The sequence below is a fragment of the Passer domesticus genome, chromosome 7, assembly GCF_036417665.1.
Source record: "Passer domesticus isolate bPasDom1 chromosome 7, bPasDom1.hap1, whole genome shotgun sequence".
Classification (NCBI taxonomy): domain Eukaryota; kingdom Metazoa; phylum Chordata; class Aves; order Passeriformes; family Passeridae; genus Passer; species Passer domesticus.
The window spans coordinates 3,544,153-3,566,035 of NC_087480.1; the positions used below are offsets into that span (position 1 = coordinate 3,544,153).

Genomic DNA, 21,883 nt, shown 5'->3' on the forward strand with positions numbered 1-21,883 from the left:
GATACATTTAGTACAGACTGTAATCAAATGGGGCAATCATCTAGGAAAACTATTCACTTCATATTTTCATTATATTTAGTAAAGAAAAGCATGAGCTGAGCTAGTCAATGCAGTTCAAATAAATGGAGACTACCTGATAGCTGCTTCCTGCTGATTTCAGGATCATAAAGCTGAGCGAATCAACACTGGGTTTTCTGTTAGAAAGAATAAATCTCATTTGAAATCACATCAACAGGACAGCTGCCTAAATATCTAGAAATAATCAAGTATTGGTTTAGGCCTATGATTCTGATGGAGAGTGATAGCTGCCAGAGGGGTAACAGCTTAGAAAATGTGATAACCTGACTAAATTGGGTACTATCACCTGGACAGCAAAGCAGTGTACAATGACTTGCAGCTTGTCATTTCAATGAATTGCATTGACACAGCAAATTATTAATTTATTCTCTGTACATCATTTTTAGAATAGGAATCGACCTCTTTAATCAGGGCAGATAATGAAAAATAGAGGGAAAAAAATTTAGTACTCAACATGACATGGAGGTATCTTTCTGTTTAGTTTAGTGGGGTCTAAACCAAAAACTAGGCTTCTCTCATAACATGTATGTCAATAACATTGAGTGTAAATTCTTGTTGTTCAAATTCACAATATTAGATGTATCAGGAAAATCTAGGATAAGATTTAGAGGATTAATGGTGACACTTTTTTTTTTTTTGCTAATTGCTATTCAGGTCACAGAGAATAGAAGGAGAAAATCTTTTAAGTGTTGCCTTATCTTTCTTATATAAAAAGATTGATGAAACATGAAAAAACCTGACCTTGCTATCAATACCAATGAGTCATTAATTATAGCATGCCAATATAGAGGTGTTCTCTGATTTTTCATTTTGAATATGAATTCTGAACTTATTGGACATCTTCTTGCAGACATTTTTTCTCTAAATATATGCTCCTTGCCTAACTTTGAATATCACATTATTTTTTTTTCTTCCCTTTAAGATTCTGGAGTAGAATACATGAACTAATTTCATTAAGGCAAAATATCTAATGATTGATTTCAATTAGTGCAACACTACTATTTTTTTACCATCCCTTTTCAAATTTTTTATACATGCCCTGTGCAGGGCATCCATCCATCCTGTAGATATCCTCATCCAAAATGATGTACAATATTATTACCTCATCAGAAAGGGAGAAAAAGTTCTCCTTCTTGCTAACCCCTCATGTCTTTAATGGTTTTGTGTGACAGATGACAGGGGGTGTGCAGGGTTGGTGAATATACAAAGTATTTGTCTAAAATGTATTTCTGTTGGCACAGTCCCCACATGGCATTAATGGTATTCATGCTTTAGGAACTTGAAAATTTTGCAGGCATGTGTTTATTTAGGATCTATCTAGAGGAGCAGGAAATAGCTTTTTTTATGTTATATTAGCACTGCTCCTTACCAGGACAAGCCTCAGGAGTGAGGCTGTGTTTCGTGTGACATTTGCCCATGTGCCTTTTTGTGACTCCAGCTCTAAGGCTCAGCTGCTCAAACCCATAGGTGTCACCTGCAAAAATCCTCCTCAGGATCTGGTCTAAGCCTCTGGAGATGCCCAAGCCTGATTCTTGTGTCACACACTGAGCTACAGCTCTGCTCTAGTTTAGTTTTCATTCAGTTTCATTAGTTTTATTTAGTTTTCATCAGTTTTCTATGAAAAGCTCTTGAAGGCCTTTTCTGTACCCAGCTTGGTTTGACAAAAGCATTAAGGAGCCTTGAAAATTAATTGCTCGATTTCCCTCCAACAAGAATTCCTACATCCACTTTATGTATAAAACTTTAATGCAAGTGTTATATAGTAACCACTGCTCTATTTCTGGTGTGACTTTCTATTGCTTCTTAATACCATGGTTTTTTAATAACATTTATTAAATTACCAATGCTTAAAATGGACTGGGAGCACATCTCAGAGTAGCAAACATCTGCAGCTGCTTTTCAGAATGTGAAATCAAAGATGCAAATGCTAAATTATGGCAATTCTTAATATCTCTTTATTGCAGAGAGTTTTTACCTCTTGATATTGGCAACTAAAGTAGCTTCACATCTAGACTTTTCTTGGAAAATATTTATAAAGAAGTTAAGAAATTCCAGTTATTTTTTCCCAGATATTTTAGTCTTTGAATGCAATTAAGCTAGTCTATATGCTTAATGTGAAATAAAATTAAATATTTGTATTAAGTTAAGCACTTCTTTTCAAGTAGATATTAAAATTATGGTATTAGTGATCAAGAGTGTAGATGAATTAGCAATATATGAAATGCAAAACAAGTTATTAGATTTTAGTTTTCCACTGGTTTGAGTAAAGCAGCCTCATAAATCTTATAGAAAAGATAAATGACTGACCTGGATAAATAAAGAAAAAAGTTGTCTGAGTCATAATGAATACTTCCCCATCAGCCATTCATTATTGCTCAAACACATGTTGCCTTTAACACGAGTGCATGATCTTGAATATTATTAAGGTTTAAAGAAATTTAAATGTGACAAGCTCAAGATTAAACATGGCACAGAAATGAGTTTAAACAGCTAATTAGGTTTTTTTGGTCCATCCTGTGTTTGACAGATATGTAAGAGCAGTAATACTAATTAGGGGGACCATAGCACCCGACAGATATCAATTCTATCATGGAGCTGCAGTCTGTGCCACACATTGCACAGGAACCACTTAACCCTGTCTGAGACATTTTGAAAACTAAAATAATTCTCTGTGTTACAGTCTTACAACAAGCTTCACTTTATATGAAATAGGTCTCCTCTCCTTACAAATCTAAAGATTAATTCTTCACTTTTAGAAAAGAATTCCATCAGATAATTTGTCTAACTACAAATCTAATTTTCAAGTGAGGTTGGTTTTTCCACTATGTTTTTGATTTTGATTCCACAGTGCTGAATATGAGCGTTAAAATTAGTTGTCATTTATAGTGCTGATTTTAAAAATAATTGGGATTGTGTTGTTAAAAGGTGATGAGGTATCATAAAGAATCTTATGTTAATATATAATTTATCTCACACAGTAATGAAAAGTCATTAATGCTTGGTTAGTCATTTAATCAAATATCTCTCAACTGGTATTTATAGCTAAAACCAGAAATTAATTCACTGGGTAAGAATGGGAAACATTTTTCTTTTTAACCCATGTCCTTATAGTCAGGGTAACCCAAGTAAAATCCATTTCATTTTAAGTCAAACATTTCCAAAACTTGTATTATCCCTCTTACTATAAAAGTGTAAGTAAAGATAGTGCAATATTGAATCAAATAAAATAAATCTCAGTTCAGAAGCAGTGTCACAGGCAGTGTCCTGGGTCACAGAGACATCAAGGTGGGACCCATCAGCCCCACACTCCATCACAAAGCAGCAGCTGTCAACAACACAAAGTTCCAGCCTGGCACAGGGAGAAATTATGCTCAGTTTCTTTGGGGTTGGGTTGCTGAATTGCATCTGAAGCTGAGAAATCTGATCTTTGGCAGAAAGGAGGGGGAGATGAATTCAAAACTTGTGCCTTATTATCCAATCAAGCTTCAATCGTAAAAGATTCTGCAGAGTAAAGCTTGAGCCACCATCACTAGAACAAAAGGATGGAGGCTGAAACAATCACATTAACATCTATCAAATCCTTGGACAAAAATTGACTTTCTGACACAAAGCTGCACAGGTTAGTGAATGAGCAGATGCCACGGAATGAGAGATTGATGCCTCAACAATAGCCTGAAGTCTGACTAATAATCCAGAACCAATTTGTCACAGATGCCAACTCTAAAGTATTGGTTAAGCCCTGAGCAAAGACTCTGCATTTCAGCACCTCGCAGAGGTTTTATTTGAACTGTATTGTTGTAAGCAGCTATTCCCAATGCTCCTTTAAACATTCTGTTCCTGGTGCTTCCTTTTAGCCTGTAAGTGAATTTATTAAACTAAGGGCAAGCTCTATTTCCTCCAGAACAGAAATAGAGGTACAAATTATGTACAAGCATTTCCAAATCCTCTATTACAGTGAGCTTTGGAGAATAGTGCTTCAGAGTTTTCAGGTACCAGTTCAGGATTCCTGTCTTAACTGTCTTTCATATTTCATGACATTAAAATCTCATCACATGAGATTTTCATCTTTTGGTTCCAGACTGTGAAATAGAAAATCGTAGGGATGAGGAAGGATCCATCATTTTCTTCTATCTCCTCCTCAGAGTGCCTGGATGGAGGTGAGGTGAGGGGAAACTTCTCTGCTGTCAGAGATGTAGTGATTTATTTATACCCTGTGCTATACCAAACAGGCCTTGCATATATTTCATTTCTACTTCCTGTCTGTGTTCTTTCTCTTCTCAAACGAATTTAGCAATTTAGAAACTGGAATCATCTTTCTTCTTCTCTAAACCATGAATAAGATATTCCTTAGCAAAGCACTCAGTGCAGAGCACTGCCTTGGTGCTCTGTACCACTTGAGATAAGAAATCAGGGTACTAATTCCTGCACATGACTGTAGCCTTAATATATTGAGCTAATAAAAAAATAATCTTCAACACATGCATAGGAATATTCAGTGAGATTATCTTCTCCTAACACAATTTGTTCCTAGGAGACTGATTTAATAAAGCCAGATAATCCATGTCTTCTAATGGTATTCTATTAATCTTCATTGGCAAGCTATTTTTGTATTAATAATGTAATTTTGAAATGTAATTTTATGTTAATGAATGACATTTGCAACTATTTTTGAGTTTAAAAAAAATACATCTGGAACCTCTAGCAAAAGATTCCAGACTTCTGTACTCTTTATCTAATCAGTAGATAATGACAACTAATAGCACTTGGAAGAGAAAAACAAAATAAAATAACCATAAACTAGCTAATTGGTTTAAAAACAATGATTCAAAACTTCTGTTACATCTCTGTGGCACAAAGATACATTTAAAAAAGAAAGAGGGGTTATTTGGTAAAGAAAATAGCCTTAGTTCTGTTGTCTGGAGCCTTCACACTTTTTTTTGCTCAGCAAATGACTCAAAATGCTTGAGTTGAGTGGCTGGGCAGCACTCCCCATGTCTGTCAGGGGGATTATTAAATTTGGCTCTGACTTGGTTCTGTACATGGAAATGCAGAGTTTTGGCACTGAGCCATGGGATCCAGTTGATTGACAAAGTTTCTGCTGTCTGTTTGACCCTGGCTTACATGGCCTGTGCTCACTTCTTTATATTTCAGTTCTCATATGATTCCCACAAAACACAGAACCTGAGCTCTCCCTCAAGGGATCTGCAGCCCTGGCAGTGCAGGGCTTCCTGTCTGAGGGAGCAGAATGGGGCCCTGCTCTTTGAAGTTTTTGCTTGCAGTGGGTGAGATTTACCATGAATAATTCACTTGACAGATTTTTGCCCCTTAAACTGTTCAATTATTGATCACAGAATGAAAATCCTCCAACGTACTAATTATTTTAAATGATTTGTGAATTATTATGGGTATATTTTGCCCACAGATTGTGAGGATTGTTATGAATATTCAAAACTTTCAGTATGAGTTGCATAAATCATGTGGGATTTAGAAGACTTATACTGTAACAGACAGTATGGCCTGAATTACACTTTGACAATTGACATAATTGTGTAGCTACACAATATGACATTGCAGTCAATAAACTTAATTATTTGGCCTAAATGTCACTTTTTACAAGCATGGCCACTAATAATTCTCAACTCCTATGGTGAGCTTAAGAAGTGAGAAAATACGGGGGCGGGGGGGGAACAAAAAATCATATTTTGAACTTTTCTGCAGGGAAATGACTGTAATAAATGGAATGCAAGATGCTATGAAAAGGAATTTGATCTTATTACACAAAATCTTTGGGTGAGTCAATTTTACCCACTCCGTGCTCTCCCTGTACCAGGCTGGTTTGTGCATAGGAGTTTAGCAAGGATGGTTTGTTCACAGCACAGGGGACAAGGGACACCAGCTGGCAAGTTCTGAGTTTCCATTCCCTCTTTGCTGGACAGCTCATCCGTATCCCATTGGAATCCAGCTGGGATGGGTGGCCCTTCCCCTCTGGAGCTTGCTTACTTCAACTCAGCAATCCTAAGCCAGGCTGCTACAGTGCTGGTTTTCCCTGGCTCAGACAGGGATTGAATGGCTCATCTGCCATCTGTTTTCCTGTTTTTGACATCCTCTTGCACCTCCATGCAGGATGGAAACACCCCCAGGGTTATTTCTGAGTGGCGTCCTGCGACCAGGTCCTTCATAACTGCCCCTGTAACTCCCAGTTCTGTTTCCTTCAGGGGAATTTCCACTCACAGCAGAGCAGATCTGTGCCAGATCTCTCCATTCCCAGCAATGCCTGCAGTATTTCTTTCTCCTGGCATGTTAACATGTCACTGACCTGGTCAGAATCTGTGAACACACTTTTTGCCAGGTGTCTCAGGCTGCTGTAACAGCTGCTCTGCTGTCAGTGTTCTCTTCTTGGGGAGGAAGATAAAAAACCGAACAACCTTAATGAGTCCCAGTCTCTGAGAGGTGTAAATGTCTGAAAAACACAACACAAAATCCCTTTATCAAAGAAGAATGAAGAGTTAATGAATCTATCTTGTCAAATGATTTGCTTTCAGATACAGCTGACATTTTCAACTGTTATCTCCATTTACAATTTCAATATCTGAAATTCTTCTTTCCCAATCTGAATGCTTAGTCTGAGCTGGGAATGTGTATCAAGAAGGTTTTTCAATACATATGAGAGTATTAAATGTCACAGCTCAGTGGGAGGCTTCAGCTGAGGAACTTCCAGAGGATAAATTGCTGGAAGTGCCCTGCAGAGGAGTTCATCCCTCTGGTGACCAGGCTGCAGGGCTGGGACACTGGGATCTCTCTGAAGTCCCTAAAGTTCATAGTTTCAGGTAATCCAGGGGATATGTCATTGACCTCTGAAGTTAAATCTCCTTTTCCTGTTTTTGTCCTTTTTTGTAGACCTGCTGCAGTTCATTAATGGATAAGTGGAGAACCCCCTATCTGTATCTATCTGTATTCTCCTGTGTTGGAAGTGTTGGTTGCTTTGTTCTAGACAGGGATTCAGCCTTCTCCACAGACATTTCCACCATGAGCCTTTCCCAAGGGCTGCAGTCCTTCCAAAATTGCTCCAGAATGAGATTCCATGAGATCCTCGAGTTGGACCTGAATCCCATCGGACACAGGGATGGTTTTTGGCAGCTTCTCTCAGAAAGCCAACCCTGGAGCCCCCCAAACCCAGCCCAGCCCAGGCACCACCTTGTGCTGCTGTCAGACCTCGTGCCCTGCTCCTTCACCCTCTGCCGTTTGCTGAATGTGGCAGCTCAGAGTGTTTGCATGTCCTCCTCACTTCTTGCTTTGTTTCCCATCAAATATTTACAGCTTGAGGAAAGAAAATTTGCTATAAACAAGCACACAAAACCAAAGCTGGTTAAAAAATACATCTAATCCCAGGCAGTGTGGGCCAGAGCCTGACAATCGATTTAGCCTCCAATGCCTCTGGCAGCAGATTTGAAATGTCAGAGTGCAAACACCATTAAGCATTAATTTGGGTGCCTGCTGCAGCTCCCCAAACTACAGAGAATTTCGCACCCCCTTGGCTGCTTTAGTTTCTTGACCTGTTGAACCTCAAAAGACAGGTGTAATGTGCACACGTGGAAGAGTTCTTTGAGATTCTAAAGGGCTGAAATGTTTTGAGATCCCTTGAGAGGGGTGTGTAGATTGCTGATATTCATGAGCAATGATGAAAGCAAAGAAATAATACTTTTTTTCTGCTTAGATTGTCATCTTATAACTTATCAGTTTGGCACAGTTAAGTTTTTCTGGTCATTTTTATCTAAGATTTGCACTTATTTAATGCTAAGCAAATCCATTTTCTGACTAGCAACTGGAAGTAAATGTGTGTCATTTAATATCTCATTTAGCACTTACATTTTACCTCTCTGCAAACATTTATTGGAATCAACTGTAAAAAAATTTGGTTTAAGAAATTGCTACAGGGAAGCAAAATAAGCTTTGTCTGCAAATAGTGATGGTGTCACCAACAGCCCACTGACAACTCCTGACATTTTTTTCTTGCCTTGCTTGAACTTTGATTTGCTGAATAGATAAAGCACCCCAATGTATTGACAGAGAATATTTAGATAGCTCTTAAACAAAACCAGTTCTTTCCAGTGAAATGCTTGCAATTTCCCTACTTTATTTTAAAAAAAGATTCTTTTTTTTACTTTATTACCTGTTCCTTGGTGTATTTCTAAAACCATTTTATTAGGATTATTATTATTAACTATAAATTGAGATATTTTCCTGTGTTTTTAACACGCAGGGTCTTAGAGGCACTGATTGCTGTTTAAAAAAAAATTAAAATAAAAAACACCCAACCCTCAATGTTTTGCTGGTGATAAGGAGCATGCAAAGTATGAATTGCTTTTGACAAAAAGTGACACAAGCACCTTTGATATAGAACTGGGGAGTGATGCAGTTTAACAAGTTTTAATTTCTAGTGCAGCTGGAAGAAAATAAAGCATGAGAACAAATTAAACAGTATATAGGTCAATCATTCTATTAGCAGTCTTCAGGGAACACACATCTAATTTACATAATTGTATTTCTGCTGCAACCAGACAGACTGCTGTGCTAATACGTGTTCTTGGTGAGTCTATAAAAACACTGAGGATGGCCTTTCCTACATTAAAGTATGGATAACCAGTGTTACAGGAGCAAATGCATTATTAATTTTATCTAATCAGTATTTCAAGGTTAGTTTGACCCAATCTACAAAGGGCCCAGCAGCTCCACAGGTACTGGTCTTTTGAATATTTTCCCTTAAAGCAAAGGTTAAGTTCTTACATTTCTCACACTTATATGCAAATAAACCAAATTTCCAACTTTTTGGTTTAAGTCTGGGACAAGATACTAGCTCTTTGTGGCCTCCTCTGCTAAATTTAAGCATCCTGCAACTGGGACACTTGGTTGGCATTTACCTGTTTGTGATGCTTTCAATTTATCACAGAAGATGCTCCAAGAGAGATCATTACAAGTTTGCTCAGTGATGAAATTTCAATCACATGGGTTTGCTCAGTGATCGTTTATGGCATGAACTGAGTGTGAACAATGAATTGTTTTGTATTTGATGTTCAGCTCCAGGTGCCTTTCCAGGTCAAGGCTGAGCTTACACTCTGCAGTATTTGGCAAACTGATCATTTCATTTTTTTGAAAATGAAGAGTTATGTGGTAATAGAAATTTATGAATGGGGCAGATTTAAAGTTGTGCATTGAGTAGTAAATCTCTTTTAGGTCTTTTGGGTCCATTTTCAAATAATTGAAAGGGCACCTGCTGTTCCTCCACAAGGAATCCCATCCAAGAGCTAAACTGAGGACAGACACCCATTATTAAAACTCCTTCCCTTGAAGATAGCAATAACCCTTCAGTTTCTTTGAACAAGTTACCAAAAACTGTTGATTTAAAAAAATAAAAAGGCCCAAACTACCCAAATAGTACAACTGGTGAATTTTACAATTACATTTCCTCAGTAGAATTTTCCATGTGAAACAAAACTGCTGTGTTAGGCTACCAAATAAATGGAAATCCTAATTACCAGCAAAATAGCCTGGAGCAGAAACACTGGACAACAGTGTTTATTTTTTAATGTATCACTCTGAAAAATCTGCTGCTTATTCAGTAGAATCTTTGTCCCAATAGTTCATCATTGCATATTTTCAACCAATTCCTGAAACTTTTATTTTAAAGAAAAATGTTAATGTACAAAGGGTTCTGGAAAAAACAAACAAACAAAAATCCACCCCATCACCCTGTGCTCCAGGGTTCACTTAAATATTATGATTAGTTAGAAATTTGGTAGTCCTCTCCTTTTTAACTGCAACTTCTGGTAAATATAATAAATTCTTTCTAATTAAGGGCTAGCAGAACTCATGACAAGTGATATCTCTATCAATTTATTAAAACAAAATCTCTCTGCACTGGAATAAACAGGGTAAAATATTAAAATATTGTGCCAGGAGTGTATGCTTAATTAAATGTACATTAGCTAGGTAATTCTTTATAATTTAATAGTATGATTTTTCTTTTTTAAGTAGATGTCAATTTTGCACTTGTAGGAAGGACAGACTTTCAGCAGACTCCAGTATTTCAAATCTGGCTTGTTTTAACAGCTGAATGAGTTGGAGTCTCTATTGGGTTTTTCATTATTATTCACTCATTATTAGCGTGTAATGAGAAAATTGGTCTAAAGCAAATGTTTGCTGTTTGCTATATTATGTAACAGGCAACCAAATGACATTGAATTGGAATTCAGTGGGATTTAAGCCTTTGTGGTTGATGAGTAACACTAAACATCTGGATATGCAAGTAGGTTTCATTTGTTGGAAAGCAAAAATAAATCTTGCACAGATGATCATCAGCATCTTGAGCACTTTGCAGAATGAAGAATTGTTGCAGGGGTCTGTCCTCTGAGAGTAATGAGGCAGTCTAAAACCAACAGAAAAAGGAAAGCTGAGTTGAGTCATGATGCTTTAAAAGGCAGAATTTTCCTTAGATTAACAATAACTGACTTTAAATACAGATTTCTTGCTTCTCACGTTGGGAAGGTTATTGTTAATAAAAATAGACTGCAGAGATAACAAGCGCTGATTATGATTTATCTCTTCACCTAATCAAATTCTAAAGGAAGTCTGGTGTAATTTGTGTGGTATCATCTTAGGAAGATTACTTTTGGACTGCTTTTCCTGATGAAGTGATGTTAAATATTGTAACTGATTGTATGAATTGGTTTGCATACAGTCTTTCCTCTAAAAGAACACTTAATCAAAAAAGAAGTTGATAGTATATAATTTTCTTAATGTATGCATAACTATATTTTAAAGGAGGGTTTTCTGAAGTGACATTTCTTTTGGAAAAGGCAGCATACTGATTTTTCTAAAATCTGTGGCTGTTTTAGAGAATGTGAAATGTATAGTGCATCTGACAAGTTGGAGGCAGGGAATTTTTTATTCTTTTCTTGACCAACAAATTGTGGTAAAGCTGCAGATATCACTTGTGCTTTCTATGCCCAGGCAAGAGGAATTGCAACTTTCTCACTGGGAAAATGAGATCACTGAAAAAGTGGTGACAGGAATTTAAATGGAGACAAGTTTTGGGGATTTTTTTTTTTTTTTTTTTAGTATGGAGTTCCAAACATGTAAATTCAAACATATTTTTCAGTTAGTTCTGGGGATGACTTAGCACTGTCAGTTTATCCCCTGCCAGTGAGAATTTCAGCAATATGGCTTTTGCCAATGTGCCTTTGGACTTGTTGCCACTCCAGACTTGGCAGTGTTTGGAATTCCTGTGCTCAGCCTGGGGCATTTATTGAAGCTCAGGGATGCAGCTCAGAGCAGCTAGCATGGCAGAACACAACATTTCATATTTCACACACAGATGGGAATTTGTAGTCAAGATACCATTACAACATCCATACATATTCATATGGATACGTGGCATTACTACTTTTAGTAAATATGAATAGCTCAGATTCCAATTAATACTTTTTTTCCATAAGATATATGAATAAAATAGGGAAAATATAACAAATAAAAATTACTAATAATTAATTTGCATCAAATTTTATAGATCTCAATATATTCTCAGTAAAAAGATTTAATTACTGTTTTTCCTGCTCACGTGTTTAAAATCAGAGCATTTTATTCAGTTCTAGAGCTATGAAACACTCATTTTACTGTGCAGTTGTGGTGAGCAAGGATAGTGTAAAATTAAATGCAACACCATTTACAAAGCTTTTCCTTAGGCATCTAATGAAAGTTCAGTGACAGGACCAAAAGATACATGATACATGTCAAAGAAATGAAGTATTTGATATGAATGAAATATAGACATGAAAGTTACTCCGTGTAGCCCAGCTTCTGTAAGCCTGCCTCTCTGAGATCCACGCTGAGACATTTGTGAGGAAACATATGAACTGCACCCTCCCTGTGAATTTATGCAAAGTGGGAAATGTCACATATGGAGCTCTTGGGATGGGATGCAGGTTGTGATAATCACTGCAGTTGTATCAAAGAGAAATTGGGAATCTGGCATGCTCTGAAGAACTTCTATAAAACAGGGACCACGCTCCTTCCTCAGTGCCATGTGCAATCTTGCTGTCATTTCTGGAAGTGGATTTCCTCTGGGTCTCTATTTTCTCCCCCATAGTGGTAGTTCTCAATCTTTATCATATTTTTCCAAACTATTAAAAGTGATTGTGACAATGGCACAGCTATTTTCCTTTTTCCGTATGATTTCTGCTTTTGAGAGATGTAAGAGTGCTACAGTGCAATATAGATTGAGATTTGTTGAAGGTCAAAGCTGTTGTTCTGTGGTTTTCATCCCTGGTAATAATGCTACTCAGTACTGTGACAATATTTGATGTGTTAGGAAAATTGGTTATTGCAGAGAAATGCTTTTCCTAGCATGTTGATGTTTTCCAGGGGCAGCCTGAAGCTGCCATTCCTGGTTCCAGCCACAATTCCTGTGAGTTGCAGAAGTTCTTGAATCTACTATTAAATCCTAGCTAGCTGAAAGCAAGCTCAAACAGATGCTGACAATCTTCTACCTCTATTAAATCAAGTACCTGTGACCAATTACCAGTGCAGCATGCAGCACCTCCCCTGTTTAGATTTTGGTATGTGTTTAAGCAATGACTACCTTAGTATCCTGTGGAATGCTCTTAAGGAGTAATTTGATCATGGGAAGGGAAAAAAAAAGGCAGTGAATGACAAGGGGACAAGGGAAAGAGAGATCACAATGGAGAGAATGGGAACTAAAGGTAAAAAAAGGAAAAACAGCCAGTCATCAATAAAGTGCCAGGGGAAAGCATGGGTCAGTCACCACAGAGACAAGAGCAACAGGTCCTTTCTGAGTCAAAATTGAAATGGAAATCTAGTCTGCCTCCAGCTTTAGGTTCACTCTCAGTATGGCTTCATGCTCATCTTTCTGGTTTTTATTCTTCGTGACCTTCTGTGTCAGGTTCCCCACTAGAAGGCAATGTGACTTCCAAATTTCAGTGTCTTTATGGAGACAGTGTCTTTATATGCTTTAAAACCTGCAGGCCTGAGCTCTTGGTTCTATCAAAATACAAATGGAATAGCAAGAGGGGTACCTGTGAGCTTGGACAGCAGTTTTACCACTCTACATTGTTCTGGGGAGTGAATTATTGCTCCTGGTCCTTGTATCCATCACTGACCTGGTCTGAGGCAGCAAGATTTGGGGGTTTTGTTGATTTGTTTTTTAACTGAGCCGTGTATGTCTAATTGCACATGGGATATATTTTTCTCCCACCACTATAAAAGGCTTTTTCTCATTCATGTTAACAAACCACCACGTGCACTTACCTGGAGGAAAGACCTCTAATTAATTTCATGATCCTTCTTTTAGCAGACCAAGCAGAACTTCCTCTTAGAAATGGGGGAGGACATTTTATTTAACAAACTGTGTAGTAATTCCTCTGTTAATCAGTAATGACTTGTGCTGGTTTGGGCTGGGACAGGAGCTGGTGTAGGGCTGTGTTTTGGGTTTGTGCTGGAAATGGGGTAAAACAGAGATGCTTTGGTGATTATACTTGTATTAAGATGTGTCTATACATAGAGATTGTCTCAACAGCAAGATAATGCTAGCCAGGAAATCTCCTTGCTGTCATGTTTGAGTCTTCCAAGGCTTAGGTTCCTCTTTGCAGCATGTTAAGAAATACTGTGAGAATTTGCACTGCCCCTGGGATTCACCTTCAATATGATTTTTACAGTTGAGATGGAAAGAAGGACAAGTTTGTTCCCTTTCTGATATTTTCATGGAGTGTAGTGTTCCATTAAGCATTACATGCAGATTTGTTCCTTTCTTGTTTTTGAACATTTCAAATCCTTTGCAATGTTTTGGTTTTCCCATGAGTAAGTTTTTTTTCATGAATGGATTCAGAAAAGAGCCCCTAAGGAGACCTTGTACCATCCTCATCTTGCTGTTCAGCAGGAACTGGCTTCTTACAAAAATGCAAATAGGATTAAAGCAGAATGCTCCAAGAAAAACGTCAGCCTCCTCACTGAATTTAAATTATTTTGTCCTAATTCTCAGCTGAATGTGTACAGCTGTAGGAACAAGCTCTCTCCCTGCCTCAAAATCCATTTGGTGACAAATCACCTCAAACACTACACAAACTGCCAGGCATATGGAGGAGGGAGCAGACTGGGAAAATCTTCTGACAAAGATTCCTTCCTCCTGAGAGCAGTCAGGATGCAGTGAAGATGATGAGCAGAAGTGCAGGGGAGAGCTTTGTGAAGCACAAATGCTGGCTGAGAACAAGGGGCTGCAAAGTGGCCACTGGCAGCATGGTCTGTGTGGAAACAGAGGGGCAAAAACCTTCCTGAAGTTCTGGGAAGCTGAATTTAAGAAAGGGATCCTGCAGATCTTTTGAGGATGAACTGGGTAAATAGGCAATTTTCTTCCCTGGAGAATTTTGTAGAGGTGTTTCCATCTTACAGATGCAGGAATAGTATAGTTAACAAGAAAAGGGTAAAAATGCTTTATTGTTTTAATCAAATTGTGCAATTTATTAGTTAATTTTTATTATAAAGACAAAGAGGAAATGAAAAATTATGAAGGTTACAAATCCAGTCATAATGACCTTCTTCCAATGATTTTCTGCCTCTGATTGTTGATCAAGATACTGTCATGTTTTAATTAGAAGAACAGTTGGTAATATTTCAGTGCAAGGATTGATTAAACACCAGAATTGCCATCTTAAACTCAGTCTTTCAAAAGATTTCTTTTTTTTTTCCTAATTTGAGGATTACTTTTGTAGTGCAACAGCTTCAAAATAACTTTAAAAAAGAGTTATTCAATCTGAGCCAGCACAATTTTTCTCACATCTGTATATGATTAAGTAGAGATCACAGAAACCCTGGAAGATTATAAAATGTATTGTCAGCTTTTATTTTTTAATGTTAAAGGGTTTCTCAGTTTCTCTGGTGCCTTCATTAAGCATTATTTGATCTTCAGTGACTTCCCTTGATTTTGGGGTTAATTATGTCTTTTGATATAAATATCTGTTAGAAATAGATAAGATTCACAGGATGGTCAAGAAAACGGGAAGTAAATTCTTCTAGGAGAAATTAGGGAAGTACTATAAAGACACAAGCAAAAGAAACTTAAAATATTTCCTGTTGCACTTTCTAAATATTAGGAAAAGGATCATTAAAGTCACTAAAAATCAAAATGAAATATTCAAGAACTTATTTAAAGGCTCTGCACAGTTTTTAGAAATCAGAAGGGATGGTACATGCACTTAATAGCATCAGAACACCTGTAAAGTCTCATTCCTTCAGTACCTAATGAGTTTCTTTCTTCATGACTTTGATACAGAACACTTTATTTGAAGTCGCTTCATTAATTTTAAGTAGTCCATGTCTGAAAATATTCCAGCCTTGAACATAGGACTTTTGAGAGTTAAAACCAACTGCTGCAGAAAGTTATTATTTCCCAGATAAAATAGCAGATGCTGGCTTACAAGATTTTCAGCTTGGATGTGTTCTGAGGGGGTTTGGTTTTCTCCTAAGGATCTGGATATTGTAATTTTCACAGAGGAGAAAACTTTTATATCAGTGGGAAAGAACAAACTATGTCTGGTCATGTTTTTGGACTGCTAGATGATGCTGTAAAGAAAATAAATCAGTGTATGGAGCTAAGGGTGGGTGATCAGGGGGCTAAAACATGAGTTTTGTAACATGGATATCTCAGGTATTAAAAGAAAGTGATGGCAAACAACCATGGGCGTGCTGTCATAAATAGGATTATCTGAAGGCCACGTTCTCAACAGGATTCCTGCATCTCTTTCCAAATACTAAAAAATAAGGTGAAGCAAAGCATAAATATTTAATGTGATTTTAAAGAGAGAATGCTACAAAGCTCTCCCTGCTGTCATCCCGAGCTGTAGGACTGATGAGATAATACAAGCGCCATGGCAAGTGACAATATTGCAATTACTTGTACTTAGCACAAAAAATGAAGATCTGACCCTTGCTGTGGTGTCACCTGAACCAGCAAATATTTACTGTGGTTTGGACAGGCAGCAAGCAGAAACACATTGCAAATTTTAATATGTTAAGGATCATTAAGTTGATTGTGTCAATTTGTTAAAGTGCCAAGTAATGATTTTACAGGTAATTAGACTTTAACAGGCAGAAACAAATTTATGTCCTGCTTGTTTTTATGATGTATGTAATGATAGATATACCATCATCCAAGCTGTTGTTTTTAGGTAGACAACACTTCTTAATGTCCTAAAGCAAATGAAATATTTCATGTCAGGGACTGATCAGTGACTGTATAAAACACATTAGTAGCTTTTCTTCTTTTAGCTCCTTTTAATCGAAGCTCATTCCTCATGTCAGAAAGATGGAATGTCTCAGGTTATTCCTGCTGCATGGAGAAATGGCAGTGAACCTCTAAGGTCAGGGGAGAAGACAATAGTTCCAGGTTATTACAATTGTTTTTCTGTGGCTGATCCTCACGCTGGCCTGGCAGATTTTGTTTGGTTTATTTCTCAGTGTGAATAGGGAAAAACACACCTCAGGACTGAGCTGGAAAAGGAGATTGTGGTTTAACTGTGTTTGCAGAGCAGTTTGTCTGTTTGCTGTTTGCCTTTGTTTACCAGGACCACAGCAAACCACTGGGGTGTTTTTAAAAAAAAAAAACATGTATATTGGTGAGAGCAGAGATTTTCTGCTGCTGCTCTCTCAGTTTCACACCCCAAGTGATGATTGCAGCTTCTGAGCTCTAGAAACCAAACTAGGAGGAATCACTGACCTGCAGTAACCACTGCATAAATCTGTATGTGGAGATTCCTTTGCAGGTTATCCAGGACTCAGAAACAGCAGCTCACCAAAAAAAAAAAAAAAAAAGTAGCCTAGAAATTGGCCAGTTCTTACTCTTGTGCACCAGTTCAGATTGGAGCTTAATTAAAGTTGGGCCCAAACAGTTGCTTTGGCTTTCAGCTGTGTCGTTATTTTTTCCTGCAGGAAGACAACACGAGGGGAGTGTAGATGGTCCATACATTTTTTCACTTGCAGAAAAACAGGTTTTTTTGTTGTTTGTCTTTTAATAGCATCAAGCTTCCTGTCAATCAGCTCTATTGTTGGGTGCATTGATTACCAGTGGAGCTGTAGTCTGCAGGATGCTGCCTGTTGTCTGACACTTCAGGAATGAGATGTTTGCTGCAGTGAATTCTTAGATGTAATTGCAGTGTTGCTATTCATAATGATACGGTTAAAATTATGTCACATCATTGGAACAGCAATTTTAAACAGTGAATGATGATTTATCTGTGGCAAAAACAAGTAAAATTGTCATCTTGGTGCCATCCCTTGACAGCTACACCCTTCTTTTTCCTTTATGAAATTCAGAGCCTGCGCCTGGAAAAAATACAGTCCAGCAGTTGATCTGAACAAGGAAAAATAAATAAATAAACCAGAGGTTTTGTGCCTCAGCCCTGAAAGGATCTACACCTTTAGAACAGTTTTGCTCTCATCCTTGTACAGGGCCCTGATTTAGTTGTGCTCTGCCATTCAGCTGGAATTAGATGGTAAAGCAGACCTTGCACTTTCTTGGTATAGTCAGTTTTGGAAAAAACTCATTATTGTCCAACACAGACGTAGCACTGCTCATTTTATATTAAAAATGTTTTTATTGCATTTCAAATAAATCAGTGAGAAATAAATGCAATTTAGGTTAATGTTAGGTTTTGTGTATCCAGTTACAAACCAGTGTGAGCTGAGCTGTGGCAGTGGTCAGGGTGTGCTTTTAATGAAAAATCTAGGAATACAGCTTGTTCTCTATTAGATACTAAGTAAACATGTGCAAAATATGGGTTTCATTACTTGCTTTGGAAAATTGGGGATTTCAGCAATTTCTCTTTGAAGCTGCCCTCTCTTTGGCTTTTTCAGGAAATAAGAACAGAATTCAGATATTCAGTTCACTCAAGCAAGGAGAGACATTGAAAATTATAGCAGTAACTGAGGTTTTGTTTAAACTTTTATTACAACAGATGATGAAGACATTCTCATTTTTCATTTTACTGAAACAGAAGCAAGTCTATGATAAGCTTTTTACAAATAGTAATTGAGGAGCTGTTTGTCTTCATTACCTTAAGCTGGACAGTAATTTTATCCACAAGAAAGGGCTTACATTCCAAATTAAGGAAAAAAAAGTGCAAAAACTAGACAAAATTTTTAACAGGGTTCCATTATGAATAATTATCTCTGGGATCTCAGCCTGCAGCTAAATTCTGCTACCAAATATTACTCAAGTCCTTTTAAACAAATTTTTACTGGTTTGAGGCTGTACAAGTAAATCAGTCTCCCAATTAAAATAATTTTACCCCACTTTTTATCACACCTCATCTGGATGTCACTTGATTATATCTGGAGTAGTTACAATGAGGTTCTTTCTTTCTAGTCATAAATTGTTACATATAAATAAGTAGATTCTTGGTCAGTTATGTTTATAATTTCGACTCTCCTGTGTTCACAGCCACCAGATGCCATTACAGTTTGTTGTGTGCCTCTGAATTAATTTATAAATGTTATAATATCTGTAAGGGAAATATTCAGTGCAGGGTCCAGTGCCAATCTTCTGCTTGTAGGAGGCATAAAGCCCTCACCAACCAGCTGGAAATTCAGTGTCACCCTTCCATTCACTCACAGGAAAATTAGGTCTCCATCAGAATGATAAAATATAATGTTCCAACAAATTTGCCAAGTTGGATGTCAGGCTCTTACTCACCCTTTTGTTTTAATTACAAGAGAGACAGCACAAACTTGTCACTGTTCTATTCTTATCAAGGCAATTGCATCTGCAAATTGCAGTTTGAGGATATGACACTTAACATTTCATAATTCAGAAATAGTTTCAAAATCCTGAGAGAATATGATGAAGTAATTTCATATTCTTGGTGGTGGGAAGAGGGAAGAAGCTTCAAAAGATGCTCACCTTGTACAAATGTCAAGATGCAGCGAGAATTGGCATTTGGGCACCAGATGCCTGCAAAAGCTACAGGCTGTTTTTCAGAGTCAATTTAGCTAAAAAAAGGAGGAAAAAAAAAAAAGAGAGAAGGAAAAAGGCTGCTGCCTTTGGTCCCAGTGCAGTCAGACACTGAAATGCAAGGAGGCAGTGCTATCCTGCTTTAATTTATGGCTTTGAAGGTGTAATTGTTTTGTGAGTGTGTGTTTAGCATTTTGCTGCAATACAGTGTTCCAGTGTCCTCCCTTGCACCCTTGGCCTTTGGGCTAACAATGAAGCATTGCTGAATCATGAACTCACTGCCCTTATCTGACAGCTCTGACTTATTTTCTCCTCCAATATTCTTTTCTTCTAGCTGCTACAAATTGTTGCATGTCCTGGGAATGTCTGGGTTCCTGGCATTTAGATTTTAATCAGGGCCTTCTCCCTTTTTCTGAAAGCACCATCAAGGGAAGATATTCTTCTCCCTCTGCTACTGCTGCCCTTTATAAGTGTTTTTTGTTTACTGATTTGGGGGGAAAAAGGTGATCTGTGTTTTTATTTGAGCTGACACTTCAGTGTGTGTTCCTGCTCAGCACCTGTACCACCAGATCCTCCCTGGCAGGCTGCTGCTCCTTGGCATGAAGATTCATTTGTAAATTGGTGCACACAAGGGCTTGCAATTTCCTCCTGGTTTGGGAAGATCATAGAATAAAGAGATACATTTCAATTATTTGAAATAGAAGTTTTGGCGCTTTGTTTCTTGTAGCATTTTAAGAGACTTTCCTCACTAATCTTATTCTTGATAGTGCCCATGGAGCAAGGCCTTTCTTAAGCACAGTGCAATCAAAACGCTGTGTGCTGAAGGATTTACGATGATACAAAACTCTGATTTACTGAGGAGATCAGCTATTTATTATATAACCTTTACATTTAAGAAATCTATGGCTCACAATAATCCAAATTTTGAAAATGTAAATTTTGAGAAATCCTCTCTTATTTACTCATATTTTCCTATTATTCTGCTCAAGTTCGGTCTTTGCTTGCTATTTTTGATAGTAGAAACATTGGTGAAAAAGATAGTCTGGAAGTACACAAAAGATGGTGCAACAAACTTCCACATCCAGTAGAAATGGCTACAAATGTGGTTCATATTGGGCTTTTATGTCTACTTTAGAAAGATTGGTTGGTTTTTTGGTTTTTTTTCCCTAAGCTTATGATAGTCACTGATTCTGTGCAGCTACAGACAAGGAAACACAACCAGGGGATGATCCAAGGTCCAGTGCTTTGCTGGAGATTCCTGCTTTCCCCTTCTCTTCATTCAGGGTTCCATGGCCTGCACCTTAAACTCCCAGCCAAAACTGAGCTTTGTTTCCTCACAGCCAGCATAAGAACCTGCAGCTGTTTCTGTTTGCTGAATCTCCCAGAAAGGGTTGTTTGTAGGATTATGGTGCATGGTCCCTATGCTGTGCATTTATCCCTGGTTCCCTACAAAGGGAAAAGAGGGATGAGGCAGGGAACCCCTAAAAGGGATTGCTGCTGTGTGCTCCAATTAGTGCTGAAGGGTGGGAAGGAACCAAAGAATAACATCCAGAACTCGTGGAGGTTTTTTTCTTTGTTTGGACTTGAATTTGTGATTTTTCTTTTTTTTTTTGTGGTTGCTATGCAATTAACAGAGACACTCAAAAGTTCAATGATTTTTAATTGTGTACAGTTCTCCGTGCCTGTGCAGAGAATCACTGTGTATCCACAGAGAAACCATAATAGCTCAGAAAGCAGGATAATGATTTCTCCATAGTGCTTCCCAAGGATAACGGATTTCAGATGTACAAATTAGAAATTATCTTCTGGATTGCCTACTGAATGTGAAATAAACTGGTCTTAAAAGTTTAATGTCACTAAAATCACCATGATTACAGCTCTTACCAACTGACTGCATGTTTGGCAAATCAGTTATTTGTGAAATTTGACTAAAATTAGCATCAAATCCTGACACATTCAGTATAAAGGGAAAGCTGCTTCTCAGGAAGGTTCTCACATGCCAAGTGTGTTTCATCTGCAAGTTCTGCACTTTAATGTTTAAGGCTTGATCCGTTGTGCAGTGCAGCTTCAATAATTTGTGTTCATTGTGGAGCTGATCTGGATTTACCAGAGGTAAAATCTGGTAAATCTGGCAGTCCCACAGAACTCCTGCTGCTTGTCATGGTCCCAGCACTGCTGACTTTGCATCAATTGTGCAAAAGGAGATTTTAGTTATTTTAAAGATATTTTTAAATCTCAGGGTGCTAAAAGAGAAATCAGGGCAGTCCAGTCCATTATACAATATTGTAAGATGATTTGATGTGATAAAGGAAAACAGGAAAAAACTTGTAGGCAGGGAGATTTTCTGCCTACGTACAGGGGCACAGGAATGGGGATAGGCATTTGAGATTAAGATAATTCAAGATTTTTGAAAATTATAGTATTAATGTCCTGCTCTTAAAATTCTCTGCGATTCTTTTCAGAGAGAGTCTCTGAAAAGAGCCCTCTAGCAAAAATTGTCTGGAATCATTAATTCTCTGTTTATGACTTGTTAGCAAAATATGCATTTAAATAATTAGAGAACACTGTCTCAAAGGAAAATATAGACACCAGATATCAGTTAAATTTATTGAGGGAAAAGCAAGATGATACAAAAGCAAGGTGATACAAAGCAAAGGACTATGGCAAGTATTACATTTTCTAGATATTCCTACTGCTAGAATTTCAGAGAACTTAGAGCTTTGTTATCAGAAGAGGATGTGATGAAGGGTTGGCACAAGTGGTGATGTTAGAGAACCGGTGATGTGGAGAACT

General features: G+C 37.6%; 2 long non-coding RNA genes across 5 annotated transcripts in view; both read left to right on the plus strand.

Annotated features, from left to right (window-relative positions):
• Window positions 1–21,883, plus strand: part of LOC135304251 (uncharacterized) — a 92,643-nt gene that overhangs the window by 15,213 nt on the left and 55,547 nt on the right. The gene's annotated exons all lie outside the window — the stretch shown is intronic.
• LOC135304253 (uncharacterized) lies at window positions 3,410–7,779 on the plus strand. 4 transcript variants are annotated; one of them, XR_010365692.1, is made up of 5 exons: window positions 3,826–3,935; window positions 4,034–4,067; window positions 4,157–4,240; window positions 5,797–5,868; window positions 6,976–7,779. It is a non-coding gene; the product is annotated as an uncharacterized LOC135304253 (long non-coding RNA). The 4 variants fall into 4 exon arrangements; XR_010365689.1 differs by lacking the exons at window positions 3,826–3,935; window positions 4,034–4,067 and adding an exon at window positions 3,410–3,697; XR_010365690.1 differs by lacking the exons at window positions 3,826–3,935; window positions 4,034–4,067 and adding an exon at window positions 3,410–3,697 and having other exon boundaries at window positions 4,157–4,235.